We start from the raw sequence: 16,250 nt of genomic DNA, 5'->3' as shown, positions 1-16,250 counted from the left end.
TCATCATCCTCTAGCGAGGCGGAGAGCGATGAAGAAGAAGCTTTAAGAAAGTTCCGAGAAAAAATCTCGGAGTTCCGGGAATACAAACAGAAGTTGGAAAAAAGTCTACTGGACCATTTCTCGGAGTTCCGAGAATTCTCGGAGTTCCGAGAAGCCTATTTCATGCAGATTTTCATTTCTTGTTTTTAGGTTTCCAACTTAACACCAAGTTGGGATTGCTATGAGGGTTCCAAGGTGTTGGAACTCCACAAAGACAATCACTTATATATTTAGGGTGTTTGTTTATTTACTTAATTATGCCTCTAAAATCTAAAACTAAGATTGGATCTTTTACAATCTAAATATGACTTTGGTCTTCAATGGATTCTTCAAGTTTTCATTTGTCTTGGACTTCGATGTCTTTGGCCTTCATGATGTGGTCCAATGAGATCTTCTTGGCCTCAATCCAAGCAATGTTGTCTTAGCACCAATGTGATCTACAACTTAGACAATCAAACACATTAGTGATCATAAATCACTTGTGTATTGGAATCATAAAAAAAAGATGGGAATGCCAAGGTGGGAACCATTGGGCTTACAATCTCCACCCTTTTGATGATGACAAGCACAAGAGATTTTCCAATTAAAAGCATACATATTTTCCTTACACTAGAATTCTCTCCCCCTTTGGCATCAATAAAAAAGATTGGGGTAAAAGAGAAACAAAGGGATGAAATTTTCAATTTAATGCTCCCCCTTTTTCAAGGAAAAAGACACACCTAGAACTCCCCCTATTTAGAATTTTTATTCAACATAAGAGGGGATATTTAATTAACTTTGAAAAAGATATTCAATTTTAATCATTAGCCCCTAATCTAAGCACATATGATGAAAATCATATGGGGGCTTTGGGAACCCAAGATTTCTTGGTTCCAACACTATCCCTAATCTTAGATGCACATTGGAATTGGTAATGACCATTTATTCCATAATAATGGCATCTAACATGAGGGTTAGATACGCTAGTCCTATCATATGCATTTTTAGGTCTTTGACTAGTCTTCTTTAAGATTATGTCAATAATTTTGTCACCATTTAAGAATCCATGGAGACATAATCTTAACCTTTTATTTTCATTATGAAGATGGGTTATTTGATTTAGAAAATCATTAAATTCATCTTCATAAGATTTGGAAGAGCTTGCCATATCTTGGAGTTTTGCAATTTGGCAAGTTTTCTCATCCAAACAACCCTTAAGAGTTTCAATCTCAAGTTTAAAATTTTCAAATTGAGCTTGAGATTTGGAAGAAGATTCATTTTTCAAAAAATTAAGTTCATTTTCTAATTTTGAAATGGATTTCTTTTGAACTTTATTTTTAGAAATTTGAGAGTGCAAGGTTGAGCACAATTCATCATATGATATTTTTTTACTATCACTACTAGATGAATAACACGAAGGGTTAGAGTTTACCTCATCTTCATGGGTGAGTGCCATGAAGCAAAGATCATCTTTCTTTTCTTCCCCATCGCTTGAACTCTTTCCTGAGGTGCTAGTAGCATCCCATCCGGCGGCAAGAGCTTTATGTTTCTTCCATTCCTTCTTTCCCTTGTATTTTGAGGAAGATGACTTGAGAAGTGGACAATCCGGTCTTTTGTGTCCGGTCTTCTTGCAATTATAGCACCTTATTCCTCCCTCTACTTCACTTTCTTCTTTCTTCTTCGTTTTATCCTTTTTATGTTTCTTTCTCCATAAGCTTTTAAATTTTCTTAAAGCTTCTTCTTCATCGCTATCCGCCTCGCTAGAGGATGATGAGTTCGCTTTGGAGGCTTTTAGAGCTAGAGATCGACTCTCTTTCTCTTTCTCTTTCGGCTTCTTCTCCTCTTGTCGGTTAGTGAGGAGCATCTCATGGGTGATGAGAGATCCTACAAGCTCCTCCATGGTTAGCGTCTTGAGATTCTTTGATTCTTGTATGGCAGTTACCTTTGGATCCCAATATGGAGGAAGAGACCTAAGCAACTTACTCACAAGCTCATCAGTAGGATAAGATTTACCAAGATTTGCTAGTTCATTAGAAATTTTAGAAAAACGGGTATACATTTCGGAAATGCTTTCATTTTGATCCATTCTAAACATTTCATATTTGCTCTTTAACAAGTTTATTTTGGAATCCTTAACTTGAGAATTTCCCTCATGGGTAACGGCAAGTGTATCCCAAATAACCTTGGCGGAATCAAAAAGAGCAACTCGATTAAACTCCTCCGTAGATAGGGCGCAAAACAAAAAATTTATGGCTTTGTAATTTAAATTTGCATGCCTTTTTTCTACGACATTCCATTCTTCAAATGGTTTGGAAGGCAACATGTATCCACTTTCAACAATGTGCCAAAGTTCCACATCTATCGAAAGAAGATAGATGCGCATCATTGTCTTCCAATGTCCATAGTTGGACCCATTAAAGAAGGGAGGTCTAGTTGTGGAATGGCCCTCCGGAAGTCCGGTTCCATTTCTATCCGCCATTTCACAATTAGAAAGTTGCCAAAGATCTTATGATCTTTCCCTTGTTGAAATTTTTTAAAGAAAATTTTTCCAAAGATTTATAGAAAAGAAAATCTTTTAAGAGCCTTTGCTCTGATACCATGTGAAATTCCAAGGGTGGTCCCGAATTGGCAACAAATGAGGAGTGAGAAATTAGGTTGCTACCGAGTTTTAATCTTTTGAAAACCTTCAACCCAAATTTAGAAGATTAAGAGATCAAGATAAAATTCAAGCACACAAGTTAAATCTAAAGGTGCAATGCAAAATAAAGAGCTAGAGTTCAAGAGAGAGTGCACCCGAGATTTAAAGTGGTTCGGTCCTCAAAACGCGAGGCCTACTCCACTCCAGCAACCAAACCCGTTGATGGCTTCACTATGTGATCTTCTTAACTTCGGTGAAGATCGGTGCCAATTACAAATTCCGATTACCTTTAACCTTGGCGGTAATCTTCACCACGGAGAGTGGGCTATGCTTCTCCGAACACTCGCCCAATACAAGTTCTTTGAGTAAGAAAGAAAGAACAAAAAATCCCTCACAAGGGTTTACAAAATGTAGAAGATGTACAAATTTAGCCTATGATCCAAATCCTAATCTTTAGAGGATGAGAGGCATTAATCAAGTTTGATTCACTCATTGGATGTTCAAATGGAGTTTAAGAGTGTTAGGATTTATTATCTTGAAGTTTAAAATGTCCATATATATAGGAAAAACCAAATATGACCGTTCAATGGCATTGTTGTAATTCCTGGAAAAATCACAACGGCTAAAAATCCGACCGTTGTAGTGTTCTCGGAGTTCCGGGAATACAAACAGAAGTTGGAAAAAAGTCTACTAGACCATTTCTCGGAGTTCCGAGAATTTCTCTCGGAGTTCCGAGAAGCTTATTTCATGCAGATTTTCATTTCTTGTTTTTAGGCTTCCAACTTAACACCAAGTTGGGATTGCTATGAGGGTTCCAAGGTGTTGGAACTCCACAAAGACAATCACTTATATATTTAGGGTGTTTGCTTATTTACTTAATTATGCCTCTAAAATCTAAAACTAAGATTGGATCTTTTACAATCTAAATATGACTTTGGTCTTCAATGGATTCTTCAAGTCTTCATTTGTCTTGGACTTCGATGTCTTTGGCCTTCATGATGTGGTCCAATGAGATCTTCTTGGCCTCAATCCAAGCAATGTTGTCTTAGCACCAATGTGATCTACAACTTAGACAATCAAACACATTAGTGATCATAAATCACTTGTGTATTGGAATCATAAAAAAAAGATGGGAATGCCAAGGTGGGAACCATTGGGCTTACACACTCTAAATCACTGATACGCTTATATAAACCACTGTTTACCCTATATAAACCAGTTGTAAACACTCTAAACCACTGATAAGCCTATATAAACCACTTATAAACACTATAAACTACTTCTTACCCTGTATAAACCATGTATAAACACTCTAAACCACTTATAAACACTCTAAATCACTGATAGGCTTATATAAACCACTGTTTACCCTATATAAACTAGTTGTAAACACTCTAAAGCACTGATATGCCTGTATAAACCACTTATAAATACTATAAACTACTGCTCACCCTGTATAAATCACTTATAAACACTTTAAACCATTGTTAATCCTTATAAACCAATTATAAACACTCTAAACCACTGGTAAGCCTTAATAAACCACTACGTAGGATTATAAACCACTACTGAGGATTCTTAACCGAAGAAGCTATATAAATCACTTATAAACACCCACTTCAGTAGTGGTTTATCGTAGTGAAATAGTAGTTTAACTTAAGAAATTAGTGGTTTACAGTAAAATAACAATGATTATAAAGTGGAAAACAGTAGTTTAACATGAAAAACTTTCATTTAAGTTTATAAACATGCCTTATAATTGAAAGAGAATGGAGAGGGCTAGAAATACATACCTTTCCATTAAATGGAGGCTTTGTGCAATGGAATGATGGTTTCTAGTGAAGATTTTTGCGATTTCGGAATCTAATAACATTTTTTTGCAATAGTTGTTATAAATGGAGGCGTTTTCCAATGCAATGAAGGGTTAGGGAGGCTTTGACATCTAAAAATGAGGTTTTCAGCAATAGAATGGAGCTTTTGGCATCTAACAATGGAGGTTTTTTGGTTTCAAAAATGGAGGTTTTTGGGTTTTTCATACGTACGTAGGTGGGAGGAAGAAGAAGAAGAGAGAAAAAGGTGGGTTTTGGGATTTGTATTCTAAATGTAATCATTTCAAAAAGGTGATTTGATAGGGAGAGAGAGAGAGAGAGAGAGAGAGAGAGAGAGAGAGAGAGAATCCAGGGGATTTTAGTCATATGCACTCTTGATTGGTGATTTACAAAACACCCCTCTTCAAATGTCATAGTCAGTAGAAACCCCTTCTATTTGGTCATTTTCCCAAAGAAAAACGTTTCTGGTTAAAAAATTTTGGGTGATGATATTTTCACCAATTCTGTAGTACGCATTCGCCCCTTTATAACATGAACAAGTGGACAACTTTAACGCTTTTTTACATCAAATCACGTTAAAATGAGGACGAATGCGTACTGAGGGGAGTGAAAATATCATCGGCCAGTTTCTTTTGTGGAAATCTGTTTCTTAGAAATTTTTTTCGAGGAACGATCCAGAGGAAAATAATACGACTTAATTGATTTATTGAAAGAAGGAGAGAGAATTTATATGATGAGCGGGCGTGCACGTACAGTTGTGGGACATCCACCCTTAATATTTGATCCAACAGCAGCCCACTTTTCAACTTTTTAAGAGGCTGCTGTTGATCAGATATCAAGCGTGGTGCCCCGCGAGTGTATCTGCACGCCCGCACATCATATAAAATCTCATAGAGATATTACCATAAATTGTAAATTGAAGGCCTTCTCCATAAAAATTAGGGGTGCAACTCAGGTCAGGTTGGGTCGGGTTGAGGCCAACCCGACTCGACCCGAGGAACCCTTTTTTCCAACCCGAACCGACCCGACCCAATTTCCAACCCGACAAGTTTGAACCCGATCCGAATGGAGGAACCCTTTTTTTCCAACCCGAGCCCGACCCGAGTTCAACCTGAGTTTTTCAGCTTGAAAAAAAAATTGATAAAAAACGTCAGGTTGCCCAAACCCTCAACCCAAACCCGACCCGAATTCAACCCGGGTTGGAGAAACGCAACCCAAACCCGAACTCAACCCGACCTGACCCACTTTTTTTTCGGGTTGAACCCAACCCGAGTTGCACCCCTACTAAAAATTGAATAGAGTTCGTTTAAGTCATATCTTTTCATGTGTAAATTTTAGAAATGGTTTTCCTTTCCAAACTTTTCTAGAAAATTCCTGCAATCCAAATTGGGCCTAAAATAATCTAAAACTATATTGTTCTATCCTTAAAATACAAAACCGGAGACAAGTGTTTTTATTCTTCGTCAAGCTGCAAATTCTAGTACTTTGATCAAGCATGATAAAAAACAAATTTTAGATTTTTGAACGCCTCAATCTTGCAAACGAGATACCCGTCTTGCCTCGGATCTACTACTTGGTTAACTTGTGATGGTTTATCTTACCAACAGTCAGGATCACTACTAAAAAACACCAAATGAGTGCCGAGTCATCAAAATTAAATCTTCCTGTTAGGTGTAGTAATTTTCGTTAGCCACATCACATGAGCTCCCCCAATGTTACAGCTCTCATAATGTCAATTTTCCTGCAAAAAACAATTTCTTTCTCTGTAAGATGCACAACTAAAATACCCAATCCATGGCCTCTTTTTCAGCTTTATTTTCGTGCAAAAAAATACCCTCCCTTTTCGTTCTTTTTGAAATGCCTCGTTAGAGCATTATGGGCCTCATGGTTATCCACTGGTCGCTCCTCTTTTCTGGAGGTGTTGGAGAAAAATTGGCACCCCCTTTTATATTTGTTAACTTACCAACTTCTCCAAAAGCTTAAGCTGTTGGAGAAAGGCGTTATTTATCTTTTATACTTTTACACTCCCCTGCACGTGTGTCCCACTTTGGCAAACACGTGGCACATGTGGTCCCACTTTGGGCCGACCATCGCATGTGGAATTTTTGCTATCCGGGAGGTTTGAACTCGAGACCTTTGGCTCTGATACCATGTTAACTGACCAACTTCTCCAAAAGCTTAAGTTGTTGGAGAAAGGCGTTATTTATCTTTTATAACACTCCCCCGCACGTGTGGCCCACTTGGCAAACACGTGGCACATGTGGTCCCACTTTGGGCCGACCATCGCATGTGGATTTTTGCTATCCGGGGGGTTTGCACTCGAGACCTTTGGCTCTGATACCTTGTTAACTTACCAACTTCTCCAAAAGCTTAAGCTGTTGGAGAAATGTGTTATTTATCTTTTATACTTTTATAATATTAGACACATGGCATACATGCTAATGCATGGCAAGCACACCGACAAGTGGCAAACAGACACCCCCATTTTGACCGGGCCCTAAACCCCCTCGTTTGAACAAAATCCCATCAAATAAGTGAATTAAGATCCCAAATTTCTCCCTAAGGTAGGTTAGATCTCAAGTAGGTGCTCGCAAAATTTCGTCAAAATCCGAGCAAAAATGCCTAATAAGACGAGCCGAATTAGAATTGTAGTACACAAGGGAAGTGAAATATCCTGTAAGCCATCCAGTTTTTACACTAGAGTAGAAATGGGGGTGCATTATCCCTGTAACGTCGCCCATGAAAATTTTTACTTGAAATTACCCATTTTTTTAGTTAAAACACAACATATACATGAATAGGGGGTTGTTCAAGGTAACTTAAGGGGCGAAAAGTTTCTTTTAGTTAATTTTTCATTAAACTTTTTCCAAATGACCACCCTTTTACAACCAAACCAAAGCAAAAATTTTGAAAAGAGGTTGGTATATAAACTAACGGGGGACAAAAATTAAGGGGAAACTCTATAAATAGAGCATTTGGGCTCTTATGTGAAGAATTAGGGTTCCTAATCTAATTTTAGAGAGGGAGAGATGAAGCTTTCTAGAGAGAGAAGATTCTAGAGAGAGCTTTCTAGGGAGAGAGAGAAGATTCTAGAGAGAGAGCTTTCTAGAGAGAGAGAATTCTAGAAAAAGGAGATCTAGAGAGAGAAAGAATGAAATCCAGAGGGAGAAAGGATATCTAGAGAGAGAAAGAAGGAGATCTAGAGAGAGAAAGAAGGAGGATAAGAAGCTTTCAAGGAGAGATCTAAGAAAAGAGTCCAAGAGATATAGAATTTAAAGTTTGTCATATAATGTTGGTTGATTTTGAGTTTATTTTAAGTTTGCTTTAAAAATCTAACCTAAAATGGAAAATCTTAGTGGAAAATACCTAAAAATGGTTAGATCTACCAACCTAGGGTTAAAATCTACCAAAATATGTTTAAAAATGTCTCAAATAAAGATCTAAAGCAATTCACCTTAGATTTTAAGTTCTAGTTGAATTTTGATGTGAAAATGGCAAAATTAAGTGCTGTCCAACCTTATTTTTGCCATTTTTAATTTTCGGTTAAAATTCATAAAAATTTCTCTCTTAAAGGTGTAGAGCTCGTTGAAATCTTCGAGTTGGCGTATAATGACCCAAAATCAGCAGAGAAACGAAGAAATTATGGCCGTTTTAAGATTTTATGTCAAAATTCGGCGTAAAATGATGAATCCATGTGTGTTTTTGTGAAAATCCGTATAAGATTTGAAATCTGATGATTAAATTGGTAGATATATGTTTAAATAACATGTTTCATCATAAATTTGAATGAAAGTCTCATAGATCTAATGTTTAGATGCCTTTTAATATGAAATTTCAAGAAAAAGCTTAAAAAATGGTGAATCCATGCATTTTTTGTGAGAATTCCTTAAAGATCTTCAAAACTGAAACTAACATGATTAGATCTAAGCCTAATCAGCATGTATTATTATATATTTGTGTCAAATTCTCATAGATTTTGTATTTGAATGAAGTTTTGAAGTAAAATGTCATGGAATTGTGTTGAATTGCATGCTGCCTAGATTTTATTTTCAATTTTTTACTAAAATTCGATTAGAGCTAGCAAAAGTGATACACATGGAAGTTGTAGATTTTTTTGAGATCTTCGATTTGACATCTTCTGAGCCTCGTAACGATAAAAAATGAAAAAGTTATGTTAATTTTAAGATGTCAGTAAAAAACATTACATTTCCAGATTTTGACTTTATCGGAAATGGCCATTTTCCGGCCACTTCCGACAAGATCCAACCAAAATTTTCAAAGGATAAAACTTTATTTGATCAATTTTCTAAAACTTTGTATTTGATCAATTTTCTAAAACTTTGTAGTTGAACACTTTTCTTGAAAATGTATTTTTGATCTTTTGTTTTGCAAAATCAAATCAGAACTTTTGAAAAGCAAAACTGCAGAATTGAAATATGAAATTTGTCCGAAGATGGTCATTTTTAGGATCCTTTCGGGGAGAACCGACCGAAGTGAATAAATAATCAAATGTTCCCTGATGTGTCCCCTACAACTTGTATGTGTATGGTGTTTGCTAGTTTTGCCATTTGGAGAGTGTAATTTTAAATACAAATTCTCAACTTCCATGTAGATTGCAAATGCGTGCTTTTGATGCTTGATTCATGCTTAGCCTAGTGGGTGATGAAGGCGTTAGCCCAAGCCAATCCTTAGGAGACTTGTTTAGTCTGACTAGCTCTCCCCTCTCTCATTTAGAAAACTTGTTAAGTCTTTTAGACGTGTTTAAACCATAGAATCCTTCCTTCATTGCAAAGGGCGATGAAGGCGTTAGCCCAAGCACATCCTCAAAGGGACTCATCATGTCATGGTAGTACCCTCTTTCTTCTTCCTCCCTCCTCTTTAAGTAGAGAGTTATTTAGACTTTTAGACATTAGTAGCCCTTTCAATGCAAGGGCGATGAAGGCGCTAGCCCAAGCCCATCATTAGGGGACTTGCTCAGTCCAAGTAGCACTCCCCTCTTTTACTTAAAGACTTGCCCAGTCTTAAATATGCTTATCTTAAGCCATTAAATTTTTTTAGCTCCCTCATTGCAAGGGCAATGAAAGAGTCATCTTGAGCCCACCCTTTTACGAGACAGGCTATGTCTGATGTAGCTCGAGACACATAAGTGCTCTAACCATATTTCGACTTCTGATCAATCCATAAATACCAATAGAAAATAAATAGGCACTTAAAATAAGTACATGCTTGAGCATCATTGACCAACTCCTCATCAATCTCGATTCATTTCAATATGAACAACAATTCGGCAATGAATTCACAGCGCAATCATTTTATTTCTCGTAATAAATGAATTGGTCTTTTTCTTTTTCATATAAATCCCATTTTTTGGAATCTTTACTTTCAATCGTACGACGCTGATTGACTCTAGACTCCGCCTTCCTCGGAATCGGGGTCCATAGGCTGGCGACTCTGCTAGAGAGTTCTTGGAACATTGTCCAACTCTCTAAAAATGCCATTTAAATTAATTTTAAAAAAATTTGGGCCAAAATCATTATAAATGGGAACCTTTTTCGTTAGAAATCCAGGGGTACCAAATAGGTGCGTAAATAAAACAAAGGCTCACACACTCACTCTCATTCCTTGCATATATTATCCTGTTTTGTGGTTATTTCTTGCTATTGTTTGTTGTGGATGTGATATCAAATTACCTTCTTATCTTGAAGATCTTGACTTTATGCTCAAGATTCTGTAACTCTTAATGTCTTCCAAATGCTGAAGACGGTTCCTATGTTCAATCTATCTCATCGACTCCATCATCTTGGTCTTTGATATTTCTAAGGAGTTGTCTTAGGGACACATTCCATTCTCCTCTTTATTTTTCTCTCACGCTTTCTTTTCTTTTAGATGCACTCTTTCCTTTGGACTTGAGAATTGTCCCTATTCTCTGGATACAATGACTTGAAATCCCACCAAGATGTACAACCCAAATGCTCTTCTTAGGGATCAAGTCTATGACTTTATTTTTTGAAAGTCCTTTCTCAATGTTTTCATTAGCTTCACTTGATGTTTGATGCTTCACTCTCTTGAATTTTGCTTTTCAACTGATGTCTAAAGCTGATGGAATCTTGCTTTGCACAACAACAGGGCATTCCCCCGGTTTATCCTTATAGGATCAAGCAAGACTACCTCAAATCCCTCTAGATAGGTTTATCAATTCTTAGCGCTCCTCGGAAGATAAAGTTTTGCCAATCCATCTTTTTTCGAGTTTCGGATTTCGAAACCACTATCAATAAGCTTCGATTTTCTCTTTGAGTGACTATGCTCGACGCTCTTCCTCTTTTTTGACCTTCTTTCAGTTCTCGAGGGAAATTTTATCTGCAGTCTCATATGAGAATGGTGTTTTTATTTATTTAGACATTGGTTACACATTAGATCTAAGAGTGAATCATAGAACACTGATAACGCTGGAATCAAGTGTTTATTTCAACGAAAATTTCAAGTACATTGATGATTTTTGGACGCACCTCAGTAGGTTCTACAAGGACTCGACGAAGAACTGGACTTTGACTCAACAAGAAAAACTGACAACAATATCATTCTAAAGTTGACATTGACACAACTAAACTCTATCAACTTTGATAGTAGAGGATTAGTGTATACTCAATGAAAGACAAGTTTCAAAACATAAGACACTTCTTCGAAGGTAATGAATTGGCACTAAAGGTTCAAGGTAGCATACCTATCTTTATGATAATGATGACTACAGAGTAGGAATCTCAGAAAAGGTATCCCCACAAGGCCTAGGTTAAGTGAGGCAATAAAAGGCTATGTTGGCAATGTAAGGGAAGCAATAAATTGCTTGGATCAAATGTGTTTGAAAATGGTTAATCTTTTGGATGGATAGTCATCTACTGAACTCAGACTTTTGAATTGGAAGCACATACATTAGATCCATAGTCATGGGATAAAATTCTGAACAAATCGAGATAAAAGCGAACTTGACCACATCAATGGGTATTTTGAACTGGAAGGTCAAAGAGAGACTGTCTTATGAAGGTCAAAGGAAAATAGGCAGTGATAACATAACCCACACCAATAGGGTTTCAAGGAATCCTCAATCACTCCTTTAAGTCTTCTTTGGATATGACTGTTCTCTTTTGGGTACAAAAGAATAGGAACAATAAACACCCATAATCTAAATAAGTTTTTGATCTCAGCAATAATTATGCACTCATGGGATAGACAGGCAAGATATAACCAATCCGTTAGTGATCACGATATAAGAGAGGTAAATTCATAATAGAAAAACTACCGATCAATTTATGTACAATAGATCAAGGAATAGATTATGACTAAAGGCCAATAATCTAATGATAATTCACAGAATTGATAGATATAAAGAATTGATTAGATTAGAAAGAAAAACCTAACTAAGAAATAGGACTTAATCTAAATATGCAGAATATGGATAAATAATACAAGGTATGAATCAGATTTATGATAAAAGGATCGAAAAATAGACCATGGCCATAACGATGACAAGTAGAAGTCACCGGCCAGATCTAAATCTCAAATGATGAATGAATATAATTGATTGGCATGAAGAACTCTAAAAATTGAGTAGAGTGAGAGATTCAGGAAAAGATATAACAAGTGGTTTGCTGGACTAGAAAACTAGAAAGCAAGAGTCAGGAGTGCTTGCAATGAGTGAACCGATGAGATGAAAAATTAATCTTTGAGCAGGACAGGGTCCCACAGATAGAAAGTTGATGAGATACAAAGGAGTTTCATAGTCATGAAGAATTCCAGAGCTTGAGTAGCACGAGTGATACAGGCAAAAGTCAAGATAAGCGGTCTGTAAGACCGAAACCCTGGAATATGATAAAGTCAAGATAAGCGGTCTGCAAGATCGAAACCTTGGAATATGATGAAGTCAAGATCAAGCGATCTGCAAGACTGAAATCCTGGAAGACAATAAGTCAAGGCTTCTTGAGAGAGGAGAAATCAATGAGATGGAGAAGCAGTCTTCAAATAGGTTAGAACTTCAGAATCCAAGTAGCGTCAGCAGGACTTACTTTGATACCTCCCTAAACTAGGGGCATCGAAACTGAGCAATTCGAAGAGGGTAATAACTATGTCGAAAATCCTGATGAAGAAAATTAGAGCCTCTTGACGTAGTCTTTGAGATTACTCTGCGAGTGGCTAGTCTTACCATAAAAAATAAAAATAAAACAACAGATCTGAGAGTGAATCAAAAGTTAGTTGAGTTCTTGAAATAAATGTTGAGTCTCTTCAAAGTGAGTCAAGTTTATTGAAAATCTGAATCCTCCTTGATCAAGTCCTTGGAAGTCTGTTCCTCATTCATATTCGTTTTCTTTCAAGGTTCAAAATTGTCTGGCACTGGAAAGAATGGGTGTATACCTTCCGAAATGAAAAGAAAAACCTAGAGTAGATCCTGGTTTAAGAATTAAAGAAGGGTAAGAGACATTTTGTTCAGACCCGCCAAAGACATTGAGCCTCAATCAGTGAGCAGTAAAAGAGGAAATTCTCAGACTCAGCCGTTGTGGAGACCGTCCTACCATTAAACCTCGTCCAAAGATGAAATTCTTAATGATAGTTGGTTGTATTCACCGATTTTTGCGATAATAGCTTGTGCTACGGCGAGATTAACTGCATTTTATATGTTTCAGACATATTTACTTACTTTTGAGGGGTATTTATATGCTCTTGATTCAATAACGATTACCAATGACTAAGATTCATTTTTGATCTAAAGGAGTGAAGCTTCTTTCATTTTGGTTGGTCAATAACTACAAATCATAACTATTGATTGGTTCGCGGCTTGATTTGGATTTAGAATATATGAATATAGTCATGATGATTTCGGAATATAATTTTCTGATTCCGTGTAATAAGCTTTTGATATTCAACAACTCCTGTTAAAGAATAATCGTAGAAATCCAAACATTTATCTATCCATCCATGAGGTAGATTAACAGCTACTCCTCTGATACGGAAATAATTATGCATCATTCGCATACCTGTGGCAGTTTCGAATAGATCATATACCCCCATAGGTAAAGGAAAGGTCCTTCCCTTTTGGGCTGGTTGTGGGCGAGGAGGGATTCGAACCCTCGACACCGTGGTTCGTAGCCACGTGCTCTAATCCTCTGAGCTACAGGCCCCACCCCGTCTCCACTGGATCTGTTCCCGGGAGTACCCACAAAAAGGAGCGTGCCACATTCAGAACACTGCTCTGCTTTGTATTATAAATAAGAGGCACAAATTCTCTTTCCCCCTTTTTTTATATTTGTTTGTCACCCCGACTTTGGGAGGACATTGACTAAATAAAACTCTAAAAACTGACCTCAACTCAACAAATAAAGACTTTGACAAACACGGAACGAGGACATTAGACAAACTCATGACTTAAACACTAAGAAGGACTGAATCTGCTTCTTAGTTTGATAAAATGTTTTAAGATGGTACAGTCTACCACTCTTAGATTCATTTGAATACCGTGTTAAAGGTGTTTCATTCCTCTTTTCGGTATTTCCGTCATGGTTATTATCCCTTAGGATTGCTAAGTCTTAACCTCCCTAGCTTAAAGAGTATCAAAGAAAGCTCTGCTGGCGTTTACTCAGACATTTGAAGTAATGCCAAAGAAAGATGAAAGTTCAACTGGCTTTTGAAAGCTCTATCCTTTTTGTATGAAGTCACTGCCATGACCAAATCGCCTTTTTAGGTTTTCAATTTAGCCGACCGTATGCCTTAATTTTTGTCTGGATTGTCTGCCCTTGCAGATTTTCCATCTAGCAGGCTCAGCACCCTGATTTTTGCTTAAGCCGCCCTTTCGGGTTTTCAACTTAACGGGTGAATGACCCTAACTTTTGTGTAGATCGCCCTTGCGGGTTTTCAGTTTAGCCGGTCTAAGACTCCATCATTTTTCTTTCTTTCTGTTTCTATACAAATCTGGGCCTAAATACACTATAAGGACTTTTAGGTAGCCTTTGATTCAAACTGGTTAAACTTTGGTGTGTTTGCATTTATTTAAACCGAATCTGAACCCTCCAGACTGCCTACGTATTCCTGAAGAAAATGGGAATCAGGTCTGCGTAGTTCTCCTATTTGAGGTTTCAATGGATTTTTGCCTTTTGTTGTTTTTTTTTCAAAATGTTGCATAGGATGTGACCGAACCTGAATTGAACAGGCTGCCTACGTACTCTGTAGAAAGGGATCAGGTCATACGTAGTTCAAACAGAAAACAACAAAAAATAAAATGCCCGTAGTTTGTGGCTATCAAAGAAGACAAGTTTTTTTTATTAGGCCCAAAGGGTGTGCAAACAGTTTTTGAAACATTTTGGTTGTTGGCTCAAAGCTCAAATCGATCAAAGATGGCCTCCTTGTGTATCAGGCATAATATTTCTTTAATTGGTCTAGGTTTTTAGGTTCATTTAATTTTTCTCCATTTTCATTGAGGAGTCTTACGGCTTTTCAATGCAGGACTTCATCAACTATATATGGACCTGACCAATTCGGCCTAAACTTCCCTCTGGGATCAAATACTGATGCCCGATAAGATTTTAGGATGAGATCTCCTGGTTTCAGGTCTCTGACCTTGACTTTCTTGTTGAATGCCCTTTCGATTCTTTTCTGATACCCTTGGATATGATACAAGGTTCTCAGCCTCTTTTCATCGATCATCTGTAACTCATCATGTCTGGCTTTGGCCCACTCAAAGTCTGGGAGATTTGCCTCCATCATGACTCTTAACGAAGGGATTCTCAGCTCAACAGAGAGGACTGCTTCCATTCCATAGACCAGAGAATACGGAGTTATACCTATAGAGGACCTGATCGACGTCCGATAAGCCCATAAGGCATATGCCAGTTTATTCTACCAGTCCTTATAAGTCTCTGTCATCTTGCTAATAATAACCTTGATGTTCTTATTTGCTGCCTCTACAGCTCCATTGGTTTGAGGTATGTAAGGAGATGACTTGTGATGCTTTATCTTAATTTCTTCACACAGGTTTACTACCTCTTTCTTAAAATGTTATCCATTATCAGAAATCAGCTCATGAGGCACTCCGTATCGACATATAATGTTTGTACAGATAAACTTTACAACTGTGTTTGAAGTTATGGAAGCATATGAAGCAGCTTCAATCTACTTCGTAAATTAGTCGATAGTTACCAAAATGTACTCATGACCACTTGAAGATCTTGGATAAATCTTTCCAACGATGTCTATTCCCCATACTGAGAACGGCCATAGCGAAGTCAAAGATTGCAGCTCTGATGGAAGAATATGAATGAGATTCGCATAGACTTGGCACTTATGGTATTTCTTCACAAAGGCAAAGCAGTTTGCTTCCGTTATAGGCCAATAAAAACTAAGTCTCAAAATCTTTATAGATAACATTTTTCCATTCATATGCGGTCCACAAACCCCCTCATGAGTCTGTTCAATAAGCTCCGCAGCTTTGTCCTCATCAACACATAAGAGTTGTATTTCGCAAAAGATCGCCTATACAAATGATGAAGTTGGTAGCTAGCCTCTCAAGAGTTTTCCTTTCTTTGCTTGAAGCTTCAGGAGGGTGCCCCTTGCCAGAAATGAAGTTCTTGATATTCGTATACCATGGTTTCCCATCCGGATATCTTACCGATATTTCTATCACATTCACATGTGCAGAGTCGCCAGCCTGTGGACCCCGATCCTGAGGAGGCGGCGAGGGACAGGTCCCCCGTCGGTCCTTTGGAATCTCCACATGAAGGAGAGCT

General features: G+C 37.4%; 1 non-coding gene across 1 annotated transcript; it reads right to left on the bottom strand.

Moving 5' to 3' along the window:
* Positions 1 to 13,578: 13,578 nt before the first annotated feature.
* TRNAR-ACG (transfer RNA arginine (anticodon ACG)) lies at positions 13,579 to 13,657 on the bottom strand. The gene has a single exon. It is a non-coding gene; the product is annotated as a tRNA-Arg (tRNA).
* Positions 13,658 to 16,250: the final 2,593 nt, after the last annotated feature.

Source organism: Tasmannia lanceolata, unplaced genomic scaffold, assembly GCF_043159265.1.
Source record: "Tasmannia lanceolata isolate RefF3 unplaced genomic scaffold, GAP_Taslan_0.1 ptg000012l, whole genome shotgun sequence".
NCBI classification, from domain to species: domain Eukaryota; kingdom Viridiplantae; phylum Streptophyta; class Magnoliopsida; order Canellales; family Winteraceae; genus Tasmannia; species Tasmannia lanceolata.
The sequence above is the reverse complement of the archived record's forward strand: the minus strand, read 5'-3'. Positions and strand labels throughout refer to the sequence as shown.